The 24,621-nt window shown below is 38.3% G+C and overlaps 1 long non-coding RNA gene across 11 annotated transcripts in view; it reads right to left on the bottom strand.

Moving 5' to 3' along the window:
• LOC144288827 (uncharacterized) overlaps positions 1-24,621 on the bottom strand; it is a 369,517-nt gene that overhangs the window by 139,292 nt on the left and 205,604 nt on the right. For 10 of the 11 annotated variants that reach the window (XR_013356826.1, XR_013356829.1, XR_013356821.1 and 7 more), the window contains one exon: positions 16,196-16,385. The exons of the other annotated variant lie outside the window; for it this stretch is intronic. This is a non-coding gene — a long non-coding RNA (uncharacterized LOC144288827). The remainder of the gene's footprint in view (positions 1-16,195; positions 16,386-24,621) is intronic. 11 annotated transcript variants of the gene reach the window in all.

The following is a 24,621-nucleotide window of genomic DNA, read 5'->3' on the forward strand; positions in this document are numbered from 1 at the left end:
AGGAAGACACAAAGAGATGGAAAAATATTCTATGCTCATGGATTGGAAGAATTAGTATTGTGAAAATGTCTTTGCTACCCAGGGCAAATTACACATTTAATGCAATGCCTATCATAATACCATGGACTTTCTTCAGAGAGTTGGAAAAAATCATCTTAAGATTTGTGTGGAATCAGAAAAGACCCCGAATAGCCAGGGGGATATTGAAAAAGAAAACCAGAGCCAGGGGCATCACAATGACAGATTTCAGGTTGTACTACAAATCTGTGACCATCAAGACAGTGTGGTACTGGCACAAAAACAGACACATAGATCAATGGAACAGAATAGAGAATCCAAAAATGCGCCCTCAACTCTATGGTCAACTAATATTTGACAAAGCAGGAAAGACTATTGAAAGGACAGTCTTTTCAATAAACGGTGCTGGGAAAATTCGACAGCCACATGCAGAAGAATGGAACTGACCATTCTCTTACACCAGACACAAAGACAAACTCAAAATGGATGAAATATCTAAATTTAAGACAAGAATCCATCAAAATCCTAGAGGAGAACACAGGCAACACCCTTTTTGGACGTGGCCACAGCAACTTCTTGTAAGATACATCTACAAAGGGAAGGGAAACAAAAGCAAAAATGAACTATTGTGACTTAATCAGGATAAAAAGCTTCTGCACAGCAAAAGAAACTGTCAACAAAACTAAAAGAAATCCTACACAATGGGAGAAGATTTTTGCAAATGACATTCTGATAAAGGGCTAGTATCCAAGATCTATAAAGAATTTATTAAACTCAACGGCAAAGAAACAAACAGTCCCATCATGAAATGGGCAAAAGACATGAACAGAAATCTCACAGAGGAAGACATAGACATGGCCAACAAGCACATAAGAAAATACTCCGCATCACTTGCCATCAGGGAAATACAAATCAAAACCACAATGAAATACCACCTCACACCACTGAGAATGGGGAAAATTAACAAGGCAGGAAACCACAAATGTTGGAGAGGATGCGGAGAAAAGGGAACCCTCTTACACTGTTGGTGGGAATGTGAACTGGTGCAGCCACTCTGGAAAACTGTGTGGAGGTTCCTCAAAGAGTTAAAAATAGACCTGCCCTACATCCCAGCAATTGCACTGCTGGGGATTTACCCCAAAGATACAGATGCAGTGAAATGTTGGTACAGCTGCACCCCAATGTTTCTAGCAGCAATGTCCACAATAGCCAAACTGTGGAAGGAGCCTCAGTGTCCATCAAAAGATGAATGGATAAAGAAGATGTGGTCTATGTATACAATAGAATATTACTCAGCCATTAGAAATGACGATTACTCACCATTTGCTTCAACGTGGATGGAACTGCAGGGTATTATGCTGAATGAAGCAAGTCAATTGGAGAGGGACAAACATTATGTGGTTTCACTCATGCAGGGAATATAAAAAATAGTGAAAGGGATTAAAGGGGAAAGGACAGAAAATGAGTGGGAAATATCAGAGAGGGAGACAGAACATGAGAGACTCCTAACTCTGGAAATGAACAAGGGGTGGTGGAAAGGGAGGTGGGCAGGGGGATGGGGTGACTCGGTGACGAGCACTGAGGGGGGCACTTGATGGGATGAGCACTGGGTGTTATGCTATATGTTGGCAAATTGAACTCCAATAAAACAAATTTTTTTTAATTAAGTGAAGAGTCAGTGAATGAGTTGTAGAATATTCCTGGGAACATAAAATTTGAGTTTTGATGTTAAAGATCAGTTTCTTTATTTGTATACACTGACCAAAGATAGTCCAGGCAAGAAGTTAACATGAGCAATGTAACAGGAAAAATTCTAGAAGTTCAATACACATTAGAAAGCATATGTGAACAAGCAAGCAAAAGTTGGTGACAGAAAATCCATGTATAGATTAGATTTTAAAATACATACAGGAAGGGAAGCAATTAGCATCAAGAAAAATCATTTCTTAGGGGGCAAATCCCATGACCATCAGGCTTGAGTGAGAAAAATTATTCTATCAAAGTGGAGACATACCTTGAAGGATTTTATAATATTAAAAGAAAAGTTTAGAAGCTTGAAAAGAAGTTTATTGCAGAGAGTACAATGAGAGAATATTATCATATCAAGACCAAGATTCTGACACATGGATAGAGAAGTGAAGATTTGGGTGCAAAAAAAAATTGAGGTTGGAGATTGAGCTTTGGGGAAAAAAATCCTACCGAATCATAAATTGAGAATCAGTCTAACTAACAAGAGTAAAGGTAAAATACAGATACTCAGGCTAAAACTCCTTTTAAATACCTCCGGTCCATGTTAAGATTATTACTGGAGACAATGAGTTCATAGAAATTTGGGGATAAGTATCCCCAGGTTTGGAAAAGGATATGCAGAATCTGAGTTCCAAGAAGAGCCAACAAGGTATGATTTAGTAAAAACTCTAGTAGGTCTTGAGAATCAGTTAGATATGCATCAATTCTCATAAAATAAAAAGTTCATTCATTTATCCATTATGTACTTTGTTCTATGAACCATGAAGACCTTCAACAGACCAGTTGGTGGGGCAAAAGAAATCCAACAAATAATGGAACATGATCAATGCTTTGTTAGGAGTGTATGTAGGAGGGTCACCTAACTACGTGAGAGAATGTTTCTCTGAGAAAGTAATGTTGATGCTGCTGGTAAGCAGGCCTTAGAGAATGCAGGGAGATGACACAGCTGTAGTAAAACTGTGTGAAAATAAAGCAATATTATATACACCATATATATATATATTATTATCATAATATGTGGAATAAGAAATATTTCTATTTGTATCTTTTAATTCTAGGGGATCCCTGGGTGGCTAAGTGGTTTAGCGCCTGCCTTAGGCCCAGGGCATGATCCTGGAGTCCTGGGATCGAGTCCCACATCAGGCTCCTTGCCTGGAGCCTGCTTCTCCCTCTGCCTCTCTTCCTGTGTCTCTCATGAATAAATAAATAAAATCTTAAAAAAATAAAAATGTCTTTTAATTCTAATCTCCCTTTGCCTTACCCAACAAACACCTAACATGTGATCTTATATAAGTCGTTTTGTTAAAATGTGTCTGAGTTTTCTTACTGGTGAGAAGGATGTAACATCTGCACACATACAGGATATCTCAAGGTTCAAAGTCTACCTATCCATCTGTCTTTCAAAAACATGTAAAACACTAAAAGATGCAAGCTCTGTTTATAAGGCTGTTTGGTATCTAGTTATGGATACATGTAGATTTCCAAAATAAAATATCTTAATATGCCTTTCATTCTATTCCCCACAAATATAGGGGGTGAAGGAGGGACCTAAGGCAACCCAGTTCTGGCAATGTCCAAAAAGAGGGCATACGTGTCTTAGAACTACCCAGATGTCAACTAATTCTGACCACGGGAGACCTGCAATACATCTGCACTCATGTTTTGTGATTCTTATTCTATGTCCAATTTTCTTTTCAAGATCTAGGTTAATTATTGCTTGGACCAGATCAACCTGACAAAGCAAACAAATCCAGATGAAGAAGACAAAACAAGCTGTTGTTTATATAACTAACATCGTGTCTGCCTTGAAATTTATGTAGTGTTTAACTATTTGCCAAGCACTTTCTCCTACACTAATTCACTTGTCCTTACATCCATCCTTTAAGGTAGAGGAAAGAGTTTTCATTTTCCTTATAAAGGTGAAAACAACAAAATCTGCTTTAAGTTACTTGCCCAAGGTCAAATTGTGGTGAGGACTAGAACTCAATTATTTTTTCTAATTAAATCCCAAGGTGTTTTTTTTTTTTCTATTATAACCAACATTCTATCTAAAGACTAAATCATAAAAGGAGCTGTATACCTGCTTAAAATGCCAGTCCTTTCTAAGCTCACTTAAACTTCAGCATTCCTTTATTGGATAAGTAATTCATTTTAAATATTTCAAGTGGTTAAAAATTACCCTTTTTGGCAAATTACACTTTTTGTTTGTAAATAAACCATGATTACTGCATGTCATTCTAAACGCTAACTCTTAAAAGAGAAGAATGTTTTATTTGCCTTGTGCTTAACCAACTCAATCCAGTCCAAAACACACTATAGAGAAAGAGATAGATCTGGATCTTGGCCAGTCATTTGTACTGCATTGTAAAAACCCAAGAGAACAAGGTACCATACACTGCATTTAATTTTGTCTATCTTGGATCCAAAGTGTGTAAGAACTTACATACTATACTAGTTGATATGCTTATAACCGTATTTTTAAAATATTTAACTGCCCTGGGAAGGAGATATACCATAATAGCAGCCTGGCCAACTTTTATCTGAATCTTTGTATCTCATTGACATTATCTGTGTTCCCGAGCAGATAAGGTCACTCTGACTTCTGGCATACCCATACCCAAGGATAAAAGAGGACATCTAATAGCTCTTGTGATGTCAAGATTTTGGTGGATTGTACATGAGTAGATAAGTCTTATTTTCAGATTGGTCTGAAAGAACAGGCAAGTAACTATCAAAGTTATACAAAGATAGTTGAAGTCAGTTTCAGATAGGATGAACTGTACAGACTTGTTGAGCTTCTGGCTGAGTTTGCACGTGTCCTTCATTAAGTATTTGGATCAGCCTGAAGGGGAGTCAGTTCTGCTTGTGCAATTTCATGTGTTTATACATTACTGTTTGACAAAGGGGCTGTTTGTTGTCTAACTTTGCCTGTTCATACAGGTAAAGAACAGATATAATCTTCTTAAACCTATGCACCTAGAAGAAAAAGAAAATGAAATTCCAGTATCCAAATGTAGAATTTAATTTCCTATCAGGTGTTCCCATGTAACTCTGGGATGTCGTCTTTTTCAACAGGAGTACAAAGTTGATATAGATATGTGTATATTCACAGCAACCATCAACACATTCCAAAGATGTAGATGCATTCCCCAATAATATTCATGTGGTGTTTTTAACTCAAGTTTTCAAAATATGTTGAAATATTATAAAACTAATGATATCCATTAAATACACTTAAGAAATGCAGGTAGAGGGATCCCTGGGTGGCGCAGCGGTTTAGTGTCTGCCTTTGGCCCAGGGCGCGATCCTGGAGACCCGGGATCGAATCCCACGTCGGGCTCCCAGTGCATGGAGCCTGCTTCTCCCTCTGCCTGTGTCTCTGCCTCTCTCTCTCTCTCTGTGACTATCATAAGTAAATAAAAAAAAAAAAAAAAAAAAAAGAATGGTTTCAGGAGCACTAGTCACCCTCCCCCACAGTGCCCACTTGACCCCAACAGAACATAAGGAAACGAGCTGTGGATTAGTTTTCCCTACCTTTGCTTGGTTTCCTAAGTCTGTATATGTCTATGCAGTCCATAACCTGTAAGAACTGTATTGATCTTTTAGGCCTAGATCTGTTACTGCTCATTAGGCAGCAGTGACTTTGGTGCATGTAGGATTCTGAAACTCAAGAGACAGGTTATAATGCCCACATAGTTTTGATGTATGTTTTTCATAATTTTTTTCTGTAAATGTGGGTAGTAAAAACATTCCAAATCTTATTACTTCACCTGTCGTAAAATACGTATTTGAATTCAAGACATGATTACCTGAAAATTACCTGATTTGTACAATTTTGAAAATGTTCTGTTTGGGGATTATTTTTACTTAAAACATGACTTACATTAAATCATTCTTTTAAAATGCAACTTCGGGTGCTTGGGCGATTGGGACATCCATGGCTTGGTCATGAGATGGAGCCCCACAACAAGCTCTGTGCTCAGCATGGAGTCCACTCCAGATTCTCTCTCTTTCTTTCCCTTTGCCTCTCTTTCCCCCCATCCCCAGAGCTCACTCTCATGTGCTCACAGGCATGCTCTCTTTCAAATGAATCTTTAAAATTTAAAAATTTTTAAAAGCACCTTAACTAAAATTTTAAAAAAGCACCTTAACAGGGACCTGGGTGGTTCAGTTGGTTAAGGTTCTTCCTTCCACTCAGGTCATGCTCTGGAGTCCTGGGATGGAGCCCTGCCTGAGACTCCCTGCTCAGCCCAGAGTCTGCTTCTCCCTCTGCCTCCCTTCCTCCCCCTGCTTGTGTGTGTGCTCTCTCCCTCTAATGAATAAAATATTTTTAAAAATTTAAAATGTACCTTATGTTTTAACAATAAATAACACTTCTAACTATATTCTTGATTCTATTTACATGATTTGGACAGGAGTGTGGTATTTAAAAATTAAATATGACAAATCAATATTAAGAGTGCCAATAAACATTTCCACTTTTTTAGGAAAATACAGCAACACGTTGTGAATCAAATCTCATCAATGCAAAGAACAAGGAAATGCTTCTTTTATGATAACTTAAGGTAAGTAGAGACTACAAATTCTTTAAAATATGATAAAAGCTTAAAATTAATCCTTTATTTCAACATGTTTTATTCATCATACCAAAATATGAAGCTTTTAATTTAAAAAAATCATATATGAAATTGCACATTTCCTTAAAAGAAAATTCATTTCTAGAATTATTTTATCTCACTCTTTATTCAATAGGTCTGGAATGTCTGAGAAAAATAAATGTATTCTAGACAGCAAAGATTCTATTTTCCCTTTATCCTCATTCACCTATTTATACGATACATGAGTATAGTATTGTAAAATAACTGCATAATTCAGAGTTCTATCAAACAGTACAGGAGAATCAATTTACATTACCATAAACACCTGACTCACTTTCCTGAAATAAACCTCTACCAGCAATTTAGGGGGTCCTCTATTCAGTCCTGTGCCCACTTTTCTCCTCATCTCCCCATTTTTAAAACTAGTGTTAGAAATGTATTTAATATAGTCACTAACTTCTAAATATTTTCATGTATTGACTGAAATCTTTTACACATCATTCTCATTTCAATTTCTTAAAAATCAGTTTTTAGAATATATGAAAATATATATTTAAAAAAGCAACAAGGGCAGCCCAGGTGGCTCAGCGGTTTAGCGCCGCCTTCAGCCCAGGGTGTGATCCTGGAGACCCGGGATCGAGTCCCACGTCAGGCTTCCTGCATGGAGCCTGCTTCTCCCTCTGCCTGTGTCTCTACCTCTCTCTCTGTGTCTCTCATGAATAAATAAATAAAATCTTTAGAAAAAAAAAAAAAAAGCAACAAGTACTCCGTACCCACACCTTTGCTTAAACAATGCAATACTGCTAAAATGCTTCAGAGCTTGTGGAAACATTCCCACGAGGCTGATTCTTTCAGTGCCCCCATCCTACTGCTAACTGCTGTTATGAAGTTATGATTTATAATTCCCATGGATTTGTAACACTTATGTAACACTAGAAAAACTGCATTCTTTTGTACCTTGTAGTTTATATGAATGATATGAATGTCCTATCACCTCTATTCTTTGGCAGCTTTTTCAATTTTTCATTTCAAAATTATGTTTTGAGAGTCATTTATGTTAATCTAGATAACTGTTGTTCATTTATTTTCACTGATAAATGGTATTCCATTCTGTATGTGTGTGTATGTGCTTGTGTGTACATACATACCTATATCTAGGTTGGTTCCAGTATTTACCAATGAAATAAATAGTACTATAAAAATATTCATATTTTTCTTCTCTCGTCTTTGTATGAATGTTTCTCTAGAGCCCACAAGTGGTATAGGTTGGGCTACTGAGTGTGTTTGTCTTTGACTTTGGTAAATATGATCCAGTTTCACTGCAAAGATAACCTATTTAGCTTTCTACCTAACGTGTATGAGAGCTCCTTTTGCTCCACACACTGGGTGGCTCTGTCAGTTAAATTTCTGACTCTTGGTCTCAGCTCAGGTCCTGATCTCAGGATTGTGAGTTCAAACCCTTACTTAAAAAAAAAAAATAAAAAAATAAAAAAATAATTAGACTTAATTTTTTCACGGATTTGCTACATAAGAAATAATGGTTTTAATATGGGTTTTTCTGATTATTTTGGTAAAATGGTATCTTTCAAAGTTAAAATTTGATATAAAAATCTACAAGGGGCACTTATCTAGTAATAAATAACTTTTGCATCAAAGGAGAACAGATGATAAATTAAATATGATTCTATTTTGCTTAACATAGAATTTAGATAGTTGTATATCCAGTGCCAGAGACCAAGCATTGATATACTTTATATGAATCAGCCTTGGAGATTGTTGCCTTCATTTCACTGATTAAAATTTTTGTGATCCAGAACTATACTAAAAAATTTTGGAAATACAAAATGTAATATTATTTATCTATACACCTATATTATGTGAATTAAATTCTGGATAGAATTAGCCAAAGCACAAGATATCTATGTGACACAAAAAATTGGAAATCAATATTCACGGAATTTTTTTCATCTACTGTTTGACCATTTATTTATTTATTTATTTAAATCATTTAGATTTGTCCAGTAAGTCATAATCTATTTTTCTGTCTGGATATTGCTGTGGTGGATAAAGGAGGATGTTTATGACTTACATTTAAAGCAATTTCTTTCTGGGATCCCTGTGTGGCTCAGCGGTTTATCACCTGCCGTTGGCCCAGGGCGTGATCCTGGAGTCTTGGGATCGAGTCCAGCATCGGGCTGCCTGTGTGGAGCCTGTTTCTTGCTCTGCCTGTGTCTCTGCCCCTCTCTCTCTGTGTCTCTCATGAATAAATAAATAAAATATTTAAAAAATAAATAAATAAAGCTTTTTTTTTTCAAAAAAAAAAAAACACAACAAAGCTTTCTCTTTTGCAAGTGGAACATTCATCTTGAAAAATAACACTTTCCAATTTGTGTGCACGATTCCACTTTTAATCTAAGTTCTTCAGGATGTATGAAATAACTCGACTGACCTGACCATGCCTCGCAACACCAACACTCAGTTGCAAATACAGCAAATGGCTGTCTTAGCTTTTCACTAAGTTTGCTTCCTCTTTTTTATTTATTTATTTTTTTTTTTCTAAAGATTTTATTTATTTACTCATGAGAGACACGGGGGGCGGGGGTGCAGAGACACAGGCAGAGGGAGAAGCCGGCTCCATGCAGGGAGCCCCATGCGGGACCTGACCCCTGGTCTCCGGGATCACACCCTGGGCGGAAGGCGGCGCTAAACCGCTGAGCCACCTGGGTTGCCCTCTTTTTTTTTTTTTTTTTAAGAAATCTCCCCTGGCATCCAACATTCACATGATAGATAGCTATTTTACAGGAATATTCTCTATATGTTTACATATTAAATATCGTACCACTGAGTGTATGTATATGTATGCTCTATTATCTCCCTTTTCTATATTCTACCTATTTTCCAATACTCCTATATCCCTATACTCTATATATATATATGTATATTGCAGACTATTTGTTGAGAAAATCTGAAAGCAAACCAGACCAGTAGGAACTCAAAGTTTGGAAAAAGCCTTTAGACTGGGTTCTCAAACTAAATTCATGTATAAGTATGTGTAACTTATGTGTTTTACATTTTTACCTTGTATTAAATATACCTTCATTTCAATTTACATGCACCTGTATTTTCAGGTTCCTTTACAATGTTCTGATCATGTAACTCCTGACACATGCAGGAACAATCTTTATACTTGGAGCCCTAGTCCACACAACATCTGCAATGAGCCCACTGGTCATAATGCATTGAGGGTCTTCAAATTTAAGTTCTACTGGTAGATATCAACATAGCTCAAGAGTCCTACATATGCAATCAAGAGTCATAAAACTGATCCTCAAGAATGATTCCCAGATATGTTTCAGAAATCTCTATCCAGAGGTTTTTGTTTTGTTTTGTTTGTTTCTTTGTTTAAGGAGAAAAACACTTAGAAAATCATTATTTCATACTCCCTACAAGGTAAGACATTTAAAAAGAAACATACATTTGTCACATATTTTAAAACTGCATTTGTTATGGACATTAGCCTGTGGTGTCCATTTCATGAATCTTCATATCTTATGCTCTTTTTTCTTTTTGGAAACTGAGGGTTTTGTGGTTTTATTTTTGGTTTTCTGTTTTTTTCAGAATAAAATCTAAAATGACATCTAGGAAAACATGCTTTACCACCTAGTATAATTTGGTTCTTTTTGAAAACGATTATATATATATATATGTATATATATATATCAAATTTTTGATAGTATATGCATCAAATATATATATATCACATATATATACACAATGATTATATATAAATACAATATTTTCTTTTTTATTACTTTTTGTTGTTTTTTTTATAATAAATATATTTTTTATTGGTGTTCAGTTTACCAACATACAGAATAACACCCAGTGCTCATCCCATCAAGTGCCCCCCTCAGTGCCCGTCACCCAGTCACCACAAACCCCCGCCCTCCTCCCCTTCCACCATCCCAGTTCGTTTCCCAGAGTTAGGAGTCTTTATGTTCTGTCTCCCTTTCTGATATTTCCCACACATTTCTTCTCCCTTCCCTTATATTCCCTTTCACAATTATTTATATTCCCCAAATGAATGAGACATACACTGTTTGTCCTTCTCCAATTAACTTACTTCACTCAGCATAATACCCTCCAGTTCCATCCACGTTGAAGCAAATGGTGGGTATTTGTCATTTCTAATAGCTGAGTAATATTCCATTGTATACATAAACCACATCTTCTTTATCCATTCATCTTTCGTTGGACACCGAGGCTCCTTCCACAGTTTGGCTATCGTGGCCATTGCTGCTATAAACATCGGGGTGCAGGTGTCCCGGCGTTTCATTGCATCTGTATCTTTGGGGTAAATCCCCAACAGTGCAATTGCCGGGTCGTAGGGCAGGTCTATTTTTAACTCTTTGAGGAACCTCCACACAGTTTTCCAGAGTGGCTGCACCAGTTCACATTCCCACCAACAGTGTAAGAGGGTTCCCTTTTCTCCGCATCCTCTCCAACATTTGTGGTTTCCTGCCTTGTTAATTTTCCCCATTCTCACTGGTGTGAGGTGGTATCTCATTGTGGTTTTGATTTGTATTTCCCTGATGGCAAGTGATGCGGAGCATTTCTTCATGTGCTTGTTGGCCATGTCTATGTCTTCCTCTGTGAGATTTCTGTTCATGTCTTTTGCCCATTTCATGATTCAATTTTTGTTTCTTTGGTGTTGAGTTTAATAAGTTCTTTATAGATCTCGGAAACTAGCCCTTTATCTGATGTGTCATTTGCAAATATCTTCTCCCATTCTGTAGGTTGTCTTTTAGTTTTGTTGACTGTATCCTTTACTGTGCAAAAGCTTCTTATCTTGATGAAGTCCCAATAGTTCATTTTTGCTTTTGTTTCTTTTGCCTTCGTGGATGTATCTTGCAAGAAGTTACTGTGGCCGAGTTCAAAAAGGGTGTTGCCTGTGTTCTCCTCTAGGATTTTGATGGAATATTGTCTCACATTTAGATCTTTCATCCATTTTGAGTTTATCTTTGTGTATGGTGCAAGAGAGTGGTCTAGTTTCATTTTTCTGCATGTGGATGCCTAATTTTCCCAGCACCATTTATTGAAGAGACTGTCTTTCTTCCAATGGATAGTCTTTCCTCCTTTATCAAATATTAGTTGACCATAAAGTTGAGGGTCCACTTCTGGGTTCTCTATTCTGTTCCATTGATCTATGTGTCTGTTTTTGTGCCAGTACCACACTGTCTTGATGGTCACAGCTTTGTAGTACAACCTGAAATCTGGCATTGTGATGCCCCCAGATATGGTTTTCTTTTTTAAAATTCCCCTGGCTATTTGGGGTCTTTTCTGATTCCACACAAATCTTAAAATAATTTGTTCTAACTCTCTGAAGAAAGTCCATGGTATTTTGATAGGGATTGCATTAAACGTGTAAATTACCCTGGTAACATTGACATTTTCACAATATTAATTCTTCCAATCCATTAGCATGGAATATTTTTCTATCTCTTTGTGTCTTCCTCAATTTCTTTCAGAAGTGTTCTATAGTTTTGAGGGTATAGATCCTTTACCTCTTTGGTTAGGTTTATTCCTAGGTATCTTATGATTTTGGGTGCAATTGTAAATGGGATTGACTCCTTAATTTCTCTTTCTTCAGTCTCATTGTTAGTGTATAGAAATGCCACTGATTTCTGGGCATTGATTTTGTATCCTGCCATGCTGCCAAATTGCTGTATGAGCTCTAGCAATCTTGGGGTGGAGGCTTTTGGGTTTTCTATGTAAAGTATCATGTCATCAGTGAAGAGGAAGAGTTTGACTTCTTCTTTGCCAATTTGAATGCCTTTAATGTCTTTTTGTTGCCTGATTGCTGAGGCTAGGACTTCCAGTACTATGTTGAATAGCAGTGGTGAGAGTGGACATCCCTGTCTTGTTCCTGATCTTAGGGGAAAGGCTCCCAGTGCTTCCCCATTGAGAATGATATTTGCTGTGGGCTTTTCGTAGATGGCTTTTAAGATGTCGAGGAAAGTTCCCTCTATCCCTACACTCGGAAGACTTTTGATCAGGAATGGATGCTGTATTTCGTCAAATGCTTTCTCTGCATCTAATGAGAGGATCATACGGTTCTTGGTTTTTCTCTTGCTGATATGACGAATCACATTGATTGTTTTACGAGTGTTAAACCAGCCTTGTGTCCCAGGGATAAATCCTACTTGGTCATGGTGAATAATTTTCTTAATGTACTGTTGGATCCTATTGGAGTATCTTGTTGAGAAATTTGGCATCCATGTTCATCAGGGATATTGGTCTGTAATTCTTTTTGGTGGGGTCTTTGTCTGGTTTTGGAATTAAGGTGATGCTGGCCTCATAGAATGAATTTGGAAGTACTCCATCTCTTTCTATCTTTCCAAACAGCTTTAGGAGAATAGGTATGGTTTCTTCTTTAAACGTTTGATAGAATTCCCCTGGGAAGCCATCTGGCCCTGGACTCTTGTGTCTTGGGAGGTTTTTGATGACTGCTTCAATTTCCTCCCTGGTTATTGGCCTGCTCAGGTTTTCTATTTCTTCCTGTTCCAGTTTTGGTAGTTTGTGGCTTTCCAGGAATGCGTCCATTTCTTCCAGATTGCCTAATTTATTGGCGTATAGCTGTTCATAATATGTTTTTAAAATCGTTTGTATTTCCTTGGTGTTGGTAGTGATCTCTCCTTTCTCATTCATGATTTTATTAATTTGAGTCTTCTCTCTCTTCTTTTTAATAAGGCTGGCTAATGGTTTATCTATCTTATTAATTCTTTCAAAGAACCAACTCCTGGTTCTGTTGATCTGTTCCACAGTTCTTCTGGTCTCGATTTCGTTGAGTTCTGCTCGAATCTTTATTAACTCCCTTCTTCTCTTGGGTGTAGGATCTATTTGCTGTTTTTTCTCTAGCTCCTTTATGTGTAAGGTTAGCTTTTGTATTTGAGTTCTTTCCAGTTTTTGAATGGATGCTTGTATTGCGATGTATTTCCCCCTTAGGACTGCTTTTGCTGCCTCCCAAAGATTTTGAATGGTTGTATCTTCATTCTCATTAGTTTCCATGAATCTTTTTAATTCTTCCTTAATTTCCTGGTTGACCCTTTCATCTTTTAGCAGGATGGTCCTTAACCTCCACGTGTTTGAGGTCCTTCCAAACTTCTTGTTGTGATTTAGTTCTAATTTCAAGGCATTATGGTCTGAGAATATGCAGGGGACAATCCCAATCTTTTGGTATCGGTTCAGACCCGATTTGTGACCCAGTATGTGGACTATTCTGGAGAAAGTTCCATGTGCACTTGAGAAGAATGTGTATTCAGTTGAGTTTGGATGTAAAGTTCTGTATGTATCTGTGAAATCCATCTGGTCTAGTGTATCATTTAAAGCTCTCGTTTCTTTGGAGATGTTGTGCTTAGAAGACCTATCGAGTATAGAAAGAGCTAGATTGAAGTCACCAAGTATAAGTGTATTATTATCTAAGTATTTCTTCACTTTGGTTATTAATTGATTTATATATTTGGCAGTTCCCACATTCGGGGCATATATATTGAGGATTATTAAGTCCTCTTGTTGGATAGATCCTTTAAGTATGATATAGTGTCCCTCTTCATCTCTCACTACAGTCTTCGGGGTAAATTTTAGTTTATCTGATATAAGGATGGCTACCCCTGCTTTCTTTTGAGGACCATTTGAATGGTAAATGGTTCTCCAACCTTTTATTTTCAGGCTGTAGGTGTCCTTCTGTCTAAAATAAGTCTCTTGTAGACAGCAAATAGATGGGTCCTGCTTTTTTATCCAGTCTGAAACCCTGCGCCTTTTGATGGGGTCATTAAGCCCGTTCACGTTCAGAGTTACTATTGAAAGATGAGTTTAGTGTCATCATGATATCTATTCAGTGCTTGTTTTTGTGGATTGTTCCACTGAACTTCTTCTTAAAGGGGAATTTTAAGAGTCCCCCTTAGAATTTCTTGCAGAGCTGGTTTGGAGGTCACATATTCTTTCAGTTGCTGCCTGTCTTGGAAGCTCTTTATCTCTCCTTCCATTTTGAATGAGAGCCTTGCTGGATAAAGTATTCTTGGTTGCATGTTCTTCTCATTTAGGACCCTGAATATATCCTGCCAGCCCTTTCTGGCCTGCCAGGTCTCTGTGGAGAGGTCTGCTGTTACCCTAATACTCCTCCCCATAAAAGTCAGGGATTTCTTGTCTCTTGCTGCTTTAAGGATCTTTTCTTTATCTTTGGAATTTGCAAGCTTAACTATTAAATGTCGAGGTATTGAACGGTTTTTATTTATTTTAGGGGGGGGGGATCTCTCTATTTCCTGGATCTGAATGCCTGTTTCCCTTCCTAGAATAGGAAAGTTTTCAGCTAGGATTTGTTCAAATACATATTCTGGCCCTCTGTCCCTTTCAGCGCTCTCGGGAACCCCAATTAAACGTAGGTTTTTCTTCCTCAGGCCGTTGTCTATTTCCCTTAATCTATCTTCATGGTCTTTTGTTTGTCTCTTTTTTCTTCAGTTTCCCTCTTTGCCATCAACTTGTCTTCTGTGTCACTCACTCGTTCTTCCACCTCGTTAACCCTCGTCGTTAGGACTTCTAGTTTGGATTGCATCTCATTCAATTGATTTTTAATTTCTGCCTGATTGGCTCTAAATTCTGCAGTCATGAAGTCTCTTGAGTCCTTTATGCTTTTTTCTAGAGCCACCAGTAGCTGTATAATAGTGCTTCTGAATTGGCTTTCTGACATTGAATTGTAATCCAGATTTTGTAACTCTGTGGGAGAGAGGACTGTTTCTGATTCTTTCTTTTGAGGTGAGGTTTTCCTTCTAGTCATTTTGCTCAGTGCAGAGTGGCCAAAAACAAGTTGTATTGGGAAAAGGAGAAAAAGAGTGAGAAAAAAAAGGAAAGAAAAGAGAAAAAGAAAAAAGAAAAAAGGAAGAAAAAAGGCAAAAAGGGAAGAAAAAGAGAAAGTAAAAGAAAGAAAGGGGAAAAAAGGGTGGGGGAAGCAAACAAATCAAAAAGCAAAAAAAAAAAAAAGAAAAAGAAAAAGAAAAACCACGGGGGAGTATCTTCTGATTCTGTGTACTTTAAGTCCCTTGACTTCCCCCTGGAACTTGTCCGTCTAGCTGGTGTTCTCGGGGAGGGGCCTGTTGTGCTGATTTTCAGGTGTTAGCAGTTGGGGGAGCTGCTGTGCCCCTGCCTGGTGCAGGGCTCAGTGGGGGTTGTTTACCCCGTGAGGCCGCAGGAGGAACAGCCCCAGTGGCGGGGCCAGCTCTGCAGCCCTGGAGTCAGCCCCCGCAGTAACCCCGGAGCTCTTCGTCTGCAGGGCCTGGAGGCTCCGGGGCGGGGCCGCTGATCTGCTCAGCTCGGGCAGGAGCGTCCTTGGGGTCCTGGGCCCTCCCGGCCTCTGCCTGTCCCAGGGGGAGGCCGGATCCTGGGCTGTGTCCCGGCGCCCTGTGCTCCGGAGCCTGCGCTGGTGGATTCGCGCTCCCGGGCCGCGCAACCCCCTCCGCGGAGCCGCCCCCGAGCCCCCCGAGCTGCTCCGGGTCCCGCCGTGCGCGCTGCAGCCCTTAGGGAGCTCGGCGCACTCTCCCGGGGCGCAGGTGTCTGTTACTGTCCCGGGGAGCCTGAGGGCATCCCCGCCCTCCTGGGTCCTGCTCCCACTCCCCACGAGCCCCTTTCCGCCCGGGAAGGTCGGTGCAGCTCCTGCTCCTCCGGGACGGGGCTCTCCTGTCCTGGGGACACTCGCCCCGGCCCCAGCCCGGCTCCTCGCGGGGCCCCTCCCCCTTGGAGGCCTTTGTTCCTTTATTTCTTTTTCCCCGTCTTCCTACCTTGATAGAAGCGCGAACTCTTCTCACTGTTGCATTCCAGCTGGTCTCTCTTTAAATCTCAGGCCGAATTCGTAGGCTTTCAGGATGATTTGAAGGTTATCTAGGTAATTTGGTGGGGACAGGTGACTTGGGGACCCTACTCTTCCGCCATCTTCCAATATTTTCAGATCATTATCAAAATCAACCAAATCTAATGAGAGAAGGAGGGAAAGAGTGCTTTACAGATCATTATAATCTAGTCCTACTTATTAGACGACAGTCCTATTGATGTTAATAATACTCAACAAACTGGGCAGCCCGGGTGGCTCAGCGGTTTAGCGCCACCTTCAGCCCAGGGCCTGACCCTGGAGGCCCAGGATCAAGTCCGGTGTCGGGCTCCCTTCATGGAGCCTGCTTCTCTCTCTTCTCTCTCTCTCTCTCTGTCTCTCATGAAAAAATAAATAAAATCTTTAAAAAAACAATAATAATACTCAACAAACTGTGTTGGAATTAGTATAATGCAAACATAGACAAATTCATCTTTATTTTGTCCTCTCTCCAGATTCAACATGGCATATAGTCCAGCAAGTTATTAACACAGGGACCTGAAACATAAGCCTATTGAGATCCCTTTCTGCAAAGGTTTTTGCACCAGCTGGCCACCCCCTCCTCCCCATACCCTCCCCCCCCACACACACACATCTTTTCTTTTTAATTTAGTCCAGTCATTGCCATGGAAGCCCTGCCTCTTATTCTAAGATTGGCCTTTCTGTACTTGGAGGTTAGCACTAAAAATCAATCAATCAATCTGCTAAGAATTTTTAGCATGAAAATGCCCCTATTTTATATACAAGGAAAGCAAGATGTAAAAAGTTTAATGACCTTACTAAAATGACGTGGCCAGAGCTCACTTTTCTTCTCTGCGTATCCAAGCTTTGTTCTGTTGTGCCCTATTTATATTTAAGTATAGAATGTCTTTCCAAATCCACCTCCATTCTAAAGTTGAAGAAAATACTATTAAGTCAATAAAAGCCCATTAAGCCAATATACCTAGAAATCTTTCCTTTCCTTCTTTTACCCACAATCATATGCAGTTGTAAGCAAATCAACTAGTTTTCTAATCGGCAACATTGAAATATTGATCCCTGTTCCACTTCCTTACTGTAAAGACCACATTACCTACACCAAGTTCATCATCATCATTAGGATTCTTTCACAAACAGTAGGGGAAAAAACAAAGCTGTATGTTCAATTCCTGAGCCCCTCTATAAAAGCCACGTCAATTCCAGAGTTATCATGTTGGCTTGGAGGACATGAACTAGAACACATTATCCATAAACATGGTTCTACTCAGGAAATTTTGCAAATGGATATGAATGTACTTTACAGAGCCTTTCAGGAAGTCTTCAATAAACTGAATCCATCATATCAACCTCTAATATATTCGTTTGATACCAGCAAGCAGCTGAATCAAATTATTTTTTTGGTGTAAGCTATTGAAGTCTTTGATGCTGGACTGCAGCAGAGTCTTCTGAGGCAAATCCAACTGTCCTTGTGTCTGGAAGAATTTGTGTCAAAGAAACTACAAAGCGCTTTTTTTATTATTATTATTTAATCTATGTTCTACTACTTCCTCCCTTTCCTTCCTAACAAAGAAAAAAGAGAAAGACATCAAATAGGAATGGGATCAAATAAGAATATTTATGAAAGTGATTTGAAAATACAGAGTTCTCTATAAACATCAAGGATTACAAACTTGATGACTCTAACCATGCTGCAGAAAAAGGACTCAGTCTTCATTCTTCAACCCTGACAACCTTTCTCCTCTGTCCCTCCTTTCTACTCTGTCTCTCATCATGAATGCACAAATGAGTCCATTTAAATCTTTTTCAAAGGATCAAGTTTTCTGAGATCAAGAATGGCATTTCTTTGCTACATTCCTAAATGGTTATCTTATGGTCTTTATTTAGGCCGAGAAATTAACACCTTTCAAAGAAAATTGCCGGAAGAGCACAACTCAAAAACAACCAAGTAAACAGGAGAGCTGTACCAAATTTTTTTATCCAGAAGGCCTGGCCAGTGACATCAGCCATGGAAAATTTCATGGAAAGAAGGCTTGGCTGCCTTTGTTCTCTGGGGCCTCAAACTTTCCCTTGTCAGGGCTGATCTTCTCTAGACCTAATACGGTGGTGATTTCATTAAAAAGAACACTTGAAAAAAAATGAAAAAAAAAAAAAAGAACACTTTATAAATGCTCATGTTCAAGTGCGAGAGAGTCCATTATCTTGCTGATTTTCTTGTGGGTTCAATTTTAGCTACAGCCACACCTAGGAGCCTAGAGGTTAGTGGTTGTCCAATAATCTAATCTTCAGCTCAAAGTAATACAAGTTTAGAATAGCTTTTGACCTACAAGCAGGTTTTGCTAGTTCTGTGAGGTATATTTTTAGTGGTAGCAGAAGCTTCTAGGAGTCTAAGAGATAGTGCATTTGAATGAGTATCTCACTTCAGGTAACCTTTTTAGATTATAGTAGGGATCAGTGACTCAGTTAACTTCAAATTAGCAATTTAGTAGCATGGGGAAATTTTTAAAAGCAGTGGAGAGGTACTGATGAGTTTGAGAAAGGAAGACACTCCCTGGGAATTTGTATAGGTAAAAAATGTTACCTCATACAGAAATCTAATGTTCATTTGTTGATTTTTCAATACATAAAAGAGCCTGTTTTAGATTTTTCTTAGCTATAATAAATTTCCTACACTCCACAATTGGTTCATAGCTGACATTTTCTTAAATAAAGCCTTCCCTCACTATATTCTCTCTCTTTTCCAGTGTTCTCTAGATTTATTTATGCAGTATTTCATCTGCCTCACTTAAAATTATCTATCTCCTTGAGGATGAATCCGTAGTTGCAAATTCTGTCTCTTGAAATGCAATAATACCTACAAGAGAGTATGCAAATATCTGTGGGGGAAAGCATAATTTGCTTCTGTTTCCATTTCTCATTGTATGAGGTTTCAAAAGTCAGCTCTATTACTGCCTTATACATAAGCAGGTTCAATTTAATATACATTATTTCTTATCAGAAAGGGAAACAGAACATGAGCGACTCCTAACTCTGGGAAACGAACTAGGGGTGGTAGAAAGAGAGGTTGGGGGGGGGAGGGGGGTGACTGGGTGACGGGCAATGAGGGTGGCACTTGATGGGATGAGCTGAGTGTTATTCTATATGTTGGCAAATTGAACACCATAAAAAATAAATTTATTTAAAATAATAATAATAATAATATGCATTATTTCTGTATGACTTACCTTTAAGGCTCCTGAAAAGATACATTTCCTGTGTCATTGAGTGCTTATCTTTCAGAAAATGAGTCAAGTTACTGATATCCTTTGAGGGTATGGCGGAGGGAGGCTTGGGATAATGAAGACCAAAATATGGAGTGAGAAAATGTCCATTTTGTGGGGAGGAGGCAGTTTGTCATGCAGGCAAAGACATGTATAATCAACATGCCCACTGTTGACCTTTCAAGTTCAGAAATACACCCTTAGTCAAAGATTCAACAAGTTTTAGCAACTACTCTTTTGAGTAGAAAAGTATCCTTTTGAGGGCTAGTGGGATCAATTGTATTTAAATTTGAGTGGTTTTGGAGCACCTGGGTGCCTCAGTTGGTTAAACGTCTGCTTTCAGCTCAGGTCATGATCCCGGGGTCCTGAGATCAAGCCCTACATCGGGCTCCCAGCTCAGCAGAGAGTCTGCTTCTCCCTCTGCTTCTCAACCTCTGGCCCTTCCCTACTCGTGTTCTATCTTACTCTCAAATAAATAAATAGAATCTTTAAATAAATAAATAAGAGTGGTTTATCAACTGTGACAGTGAGAGAAGTAATTTTGCAGTTTGAGATATTGGAAGGAAGGCAAGCCCAGGTGAGTGACCCTTGGCAAAAAGAAGAGAGGTTGAAGATGGTTTACCCACTTGGCAGTTTTATCTATTAGTGGCCAATTTTCCTTGGATCAGAAGGCTATGGCAGAAAGAACACTAGATACATTACAGAAAGGACAGAGAAACAAATCTACTACCAACAACAATAGCAATGAAGTTACATAATAAGCCCATCATGCATGGAATACTTTCTATAGGCCGGGCACTAGCCCTTCTTCCTCTGTACCAGTTATTACCATTTAATTTCCATCAAACTTTAGGTCAAGCCTTCCATTACATTTTTATGGAAAAAGTTTTTCTAATTGTGTATTTGTGGTTGGTGTGCCGGTCTCAGAACTCAGAGATCCTAGAGAAAGGCAGTTATTGAACTAAGCTGGGCAAAGCTTGATAGTGTACCTCACCACACACAAGAAGAAAATGAATCTGTCAAAAGCAAAGAAATAAAGTATTGGTGAAAATGTGAAGAAAAAGGAACTCTTACAGTGTTGGTGGGAATGTAAATTGGTATAGACACTGCGGAAAACAATATTTTAAGTATTTTCCTCAAAAAATTAAAAATTGAACCACCATATGACCCAGTAATTCCACTTCTAGGTTATTTACCAAAAAAAACCCAAAAATACTTATATGAAAAGATACAAGCACCCCTATATTTGTTGTAGTATTATTTTCAATAGCCAAGATAGGTTGCTTCCATAAGTGCCCATCAATAGTGAAATAAATAAAGAAGAGAAGACATAGTGTGTATGTGTGTTTGTGTGTATAGATATGTATATATATAGATATATATGATAGAATATTATACAGCCATTAAAAAGGATGAGATAGTACCATTTGTGACAACATGGATGGACTAAGAGGATATTATGCTAAATTAAATAAGACTCAGAAGGACAAATACTGTATCATTTCACTCAGTGCCTAATCAAAAAAAATAAAATTAAGAAACTAAGAGCAGAACCTGACCTATAGAGAACAAATTGATGGTTGCCAGGCGCAAGGTGGGTGAAGAGGTGGACTAAATGGGTGAAGAGGAATGGGAGATGGAGGTTTCCAGTTATTGAATAAGCAAGTCATAGGAATAAAAGGTAATAGTGTAGGGAATACAATAAATGGCGACAAATGGTAGCTATACTTGCAGTAAGCATAGCATAACATATAGAGATGTTGAATAATTATTTTAACATTGTGTATCAACCCTACTAAAATATGTAAAAGAGAAAAGAAAATGGGTCAGAAATTGGCAAGGGCCCTAGGAATTGCAACATTCTGGTAATTTCTAATTTGGAAACTGAAGGAAGCTTCATGCTCTTTAACAGTAAAACTAAAAATGAGAGCCCTAGAAATTCAAACTGTTGTAACCTTCACTTCATGGAGACACATGCATGAAGAGAAGCAGGGGCAGGAGGAGATGGAGAGATGGAGTCTGGCAGCACTGGGGCATCTAGGTGGTCCTTACTTCCAATGCTTCATGAAATCAGCTCTACATTCTCCTTCCTGCACTTGGTAATGTCAGCCATTCCATGCTTTCCCTCACTGTGAATCCAAGTCCTTCACTTACAAATATACATGGAGTATCTTATTTACTTCTCACAACCTTCAAGTCATCAGTGAAGGAATAACTTTGAAAGGATAAATAATCAAAGAACCTCCCTTGAGATCAGACAGGTAGCAAGCTATAGGCCAAGTCCACTTGCAGGCTCTGAGCTCCTCACTCCAAGTTTGTCTACCAGGACCCTTAACCACCCCAGGCTTTGTTCTCCAAAGTCAATTTTATTGTCCTTTTTTTTTTTTTTTTTAAATTCTCTTGAGAATCAAATCATTTAACATAAGGAAAATCACTTAGATTACTGAAAAATGCCACAAGCTAAAGCATTTCCCCACTGGTCCAAGTGCCTGCTGCCCGCTGCAGGCTATCTGGCTTGAAATTCAGTCTATTCTCCCATAAATTGGACTTGTTGAATTGTTAACAGATTCTACTACTTACATCCTGCTTGTCTGTTTCATCCAAGGTTTAATTTCTTTGTGCTTGACAATACAAACTTAACAGATGATAAATGATCACAACATTAATTTAAACTTTAAAATAAATACTGTGCAGCTTAAGTCAGGGTACATGAATTTTAAACCCCTATCCTCAACAGAAAAAAATGTGAGAAATAGAGAAGGCACTAGAATTAATACCTTAAAAAATAAAGGACAGCTCTCATCATGCTCAGGGAAAAGGAAGGAATACTGCGTCACTCCAAGAAGAATGCAAAAATGATTTCCATGCTATTGCCAGTGACATATAAAGGTAAGAGAGATGGGCTACCCAACAAGAGCATAATCCATGAAAGAAAAAAGCTTTTTCATCACGTTTATTGAACTGGATACTACTCATGCCAAAAGGGTTCATTGTTCACTGTAGTTTCAGCATTTATTTTAAACCGCTACAATATCCCTTTTAGGTTACACATAGGGAAACAGAATGTAGCTGTATTACATTTAAGTTTTTGATGATTCAGTTATTATATACAAATTGCTTACTCCCATGCTCATTAAAATCATGGTCTGAGACCAGTTAGTTTTATTCTCTTGCTAAGAAAGAGTAAAGTATCTTTGTATCCATATTCACTAAATAGATCAAATCAGAGCTCAATTTTACCAGAAATTTTAGCACATTTTTTTCCAAAGAAATACTGATCATGAATGGTGTCTGAACATGGGAGACATCAACTTGACCCAAATAAAATTAGCAAAGCTAAATATTGCCCCCAGTTGTAACAGAAAATACCAGCTTTTGTGCACATATACATTTCTTGTCTCTAAAATCCAGGTTGGTAATAATGAAATCTTCTCCTTCTTTCTCAGCCACAAACAAGTTAAAGCTGATCTCAGATACCATAATGTGGTTTCCAGGGCAGGGGAGATTTACTGCCCTCAACTCTCTGGAAAGCTGGTAAGTTTTCAGTGCAGACAGCAGGGACTCTGGCCCAGACTGCACGCTCTTTGGTTTTATACAAAAATGCTGCCAGGTTGGACCGTGCTACCCAGGATAGGAAAGTAGGGCAGTATTCTCTAATGAGAAGCTATGATTAGAGGCAAACCCTTCTGTATGCAAATTTCACTGATCCTGTATTTATCTACATATTTTTATAAGGGATTGGTCATCTGTGCATGTGGTTGCCCACTTTATCCACTGCTATTACTTCTAAGTATATCAGATATAAACCTTTTTTCTTTTCAAATAATCTGTTACATTTTCTCTTTTCTTCACTTTGATTACTTATAAAAATCTTTTCTTCACTTTGATTACTTACAAAAATCTTTAATAAAGGTATCTCTACACCCAATGTGGGGCTCAAACTCACAACCCTTAGATCACAAATTGCAAGCTCTATGGACTGAAACAGCCAGATGCTCCACTTTGATACCTTTATTAATTAAAATTTGCAAGTGTAGGAGGCACCTGGGTGGCACAGTGGTTGAGCATCTGCCTTGGCTCAGGCCATGATCCCCAGAGTTCTGGGATCAAGTCCCACATCAGGCTTCCACAGGGAGCCTACTTCTCCCTATGTCTCAGCCTCTTTCTGTTTGTCTCTCATGAATAAATAAATAAAATCTTTTTTTAAAAAGATTTGCAGGTATCAGAGGTAAGGCAAAAACTCATTTATTTCTATATCATCCCCAGCTGGTAGGTCTAGATATTCCTCATAGTAAGAAATCCCCCAGAAGCCAGCCACTGGTTGTAGAAAGATGGTACACTGTCAGGTTTCATGTGTCAGGACACCATGTTGCATTCACTCTGCTAATGGCCATTAACTATGTTGTGCTCAGCTGTAGTAATATTATGTTTCACACATTATGTCAAGCAATGCTTCTTATAACCTTCCATGTAGGGTGGATTTTATATATGTATTTTTACTTTCCTCTATTCAAACCAAGGGGTATGAGAAGTTAGAACCTTTCACCTAGATCCTTTCAGCCCTGTAAAACGCTTCTTCTTATGCCAAAACCTTTACATACCACTGCCAGATTCATCTTCCTGGGGAGTAATTCCAATAAAATTCAAATTATTTAGCCTGGCATCCAAGGCCTTCTATGGTCTTGATACAACTTGTCTTTCAAAGTCAATTTACCATTATGCCTCCCATAAGCATTCCACTCCAACCAAACTCATTTTCTACTTTATTCCCCTGTGCTTTCCCACTTCCAGGTAGAACGCCATTCAGTTGGTCTTTTAAAGACTTAAATTATACCAATCCTTATAAGCCATCCAAAACTCTTGCAAGAAACTGCCAATAAAAGTAATTTCTTTTTCCTTCTATAACTCTCATAACACCTTTTATATTTTTTACCACATTTATTTTCCATTATCATTATTAGGGAATAGGTCTGATTTTCCCTGTAAGACTGAAAGCAGGATTTGTTATAACTATAAAATAATCCCAGTACATTCTGTAGCATCGAGTGGGCAGAGACTCAACCATTTGTAGAATGAATTGAACAAATTGCCTCATTTTCAAGAA

Source organism: Canis aureus, chromosome 18 (genome assembly GCF_053574225.1).
Source record: "Canis aureus isolate CA01 chromosome 18, VMU_Caureus_v.1.0, whole genome shotgun sequence".
NCBI classification, from domain to species: Eukaryota; Metazoa; Chordata; class Mammalia; order Carnivora; family Canidae; genus Canis; species Canis aureus.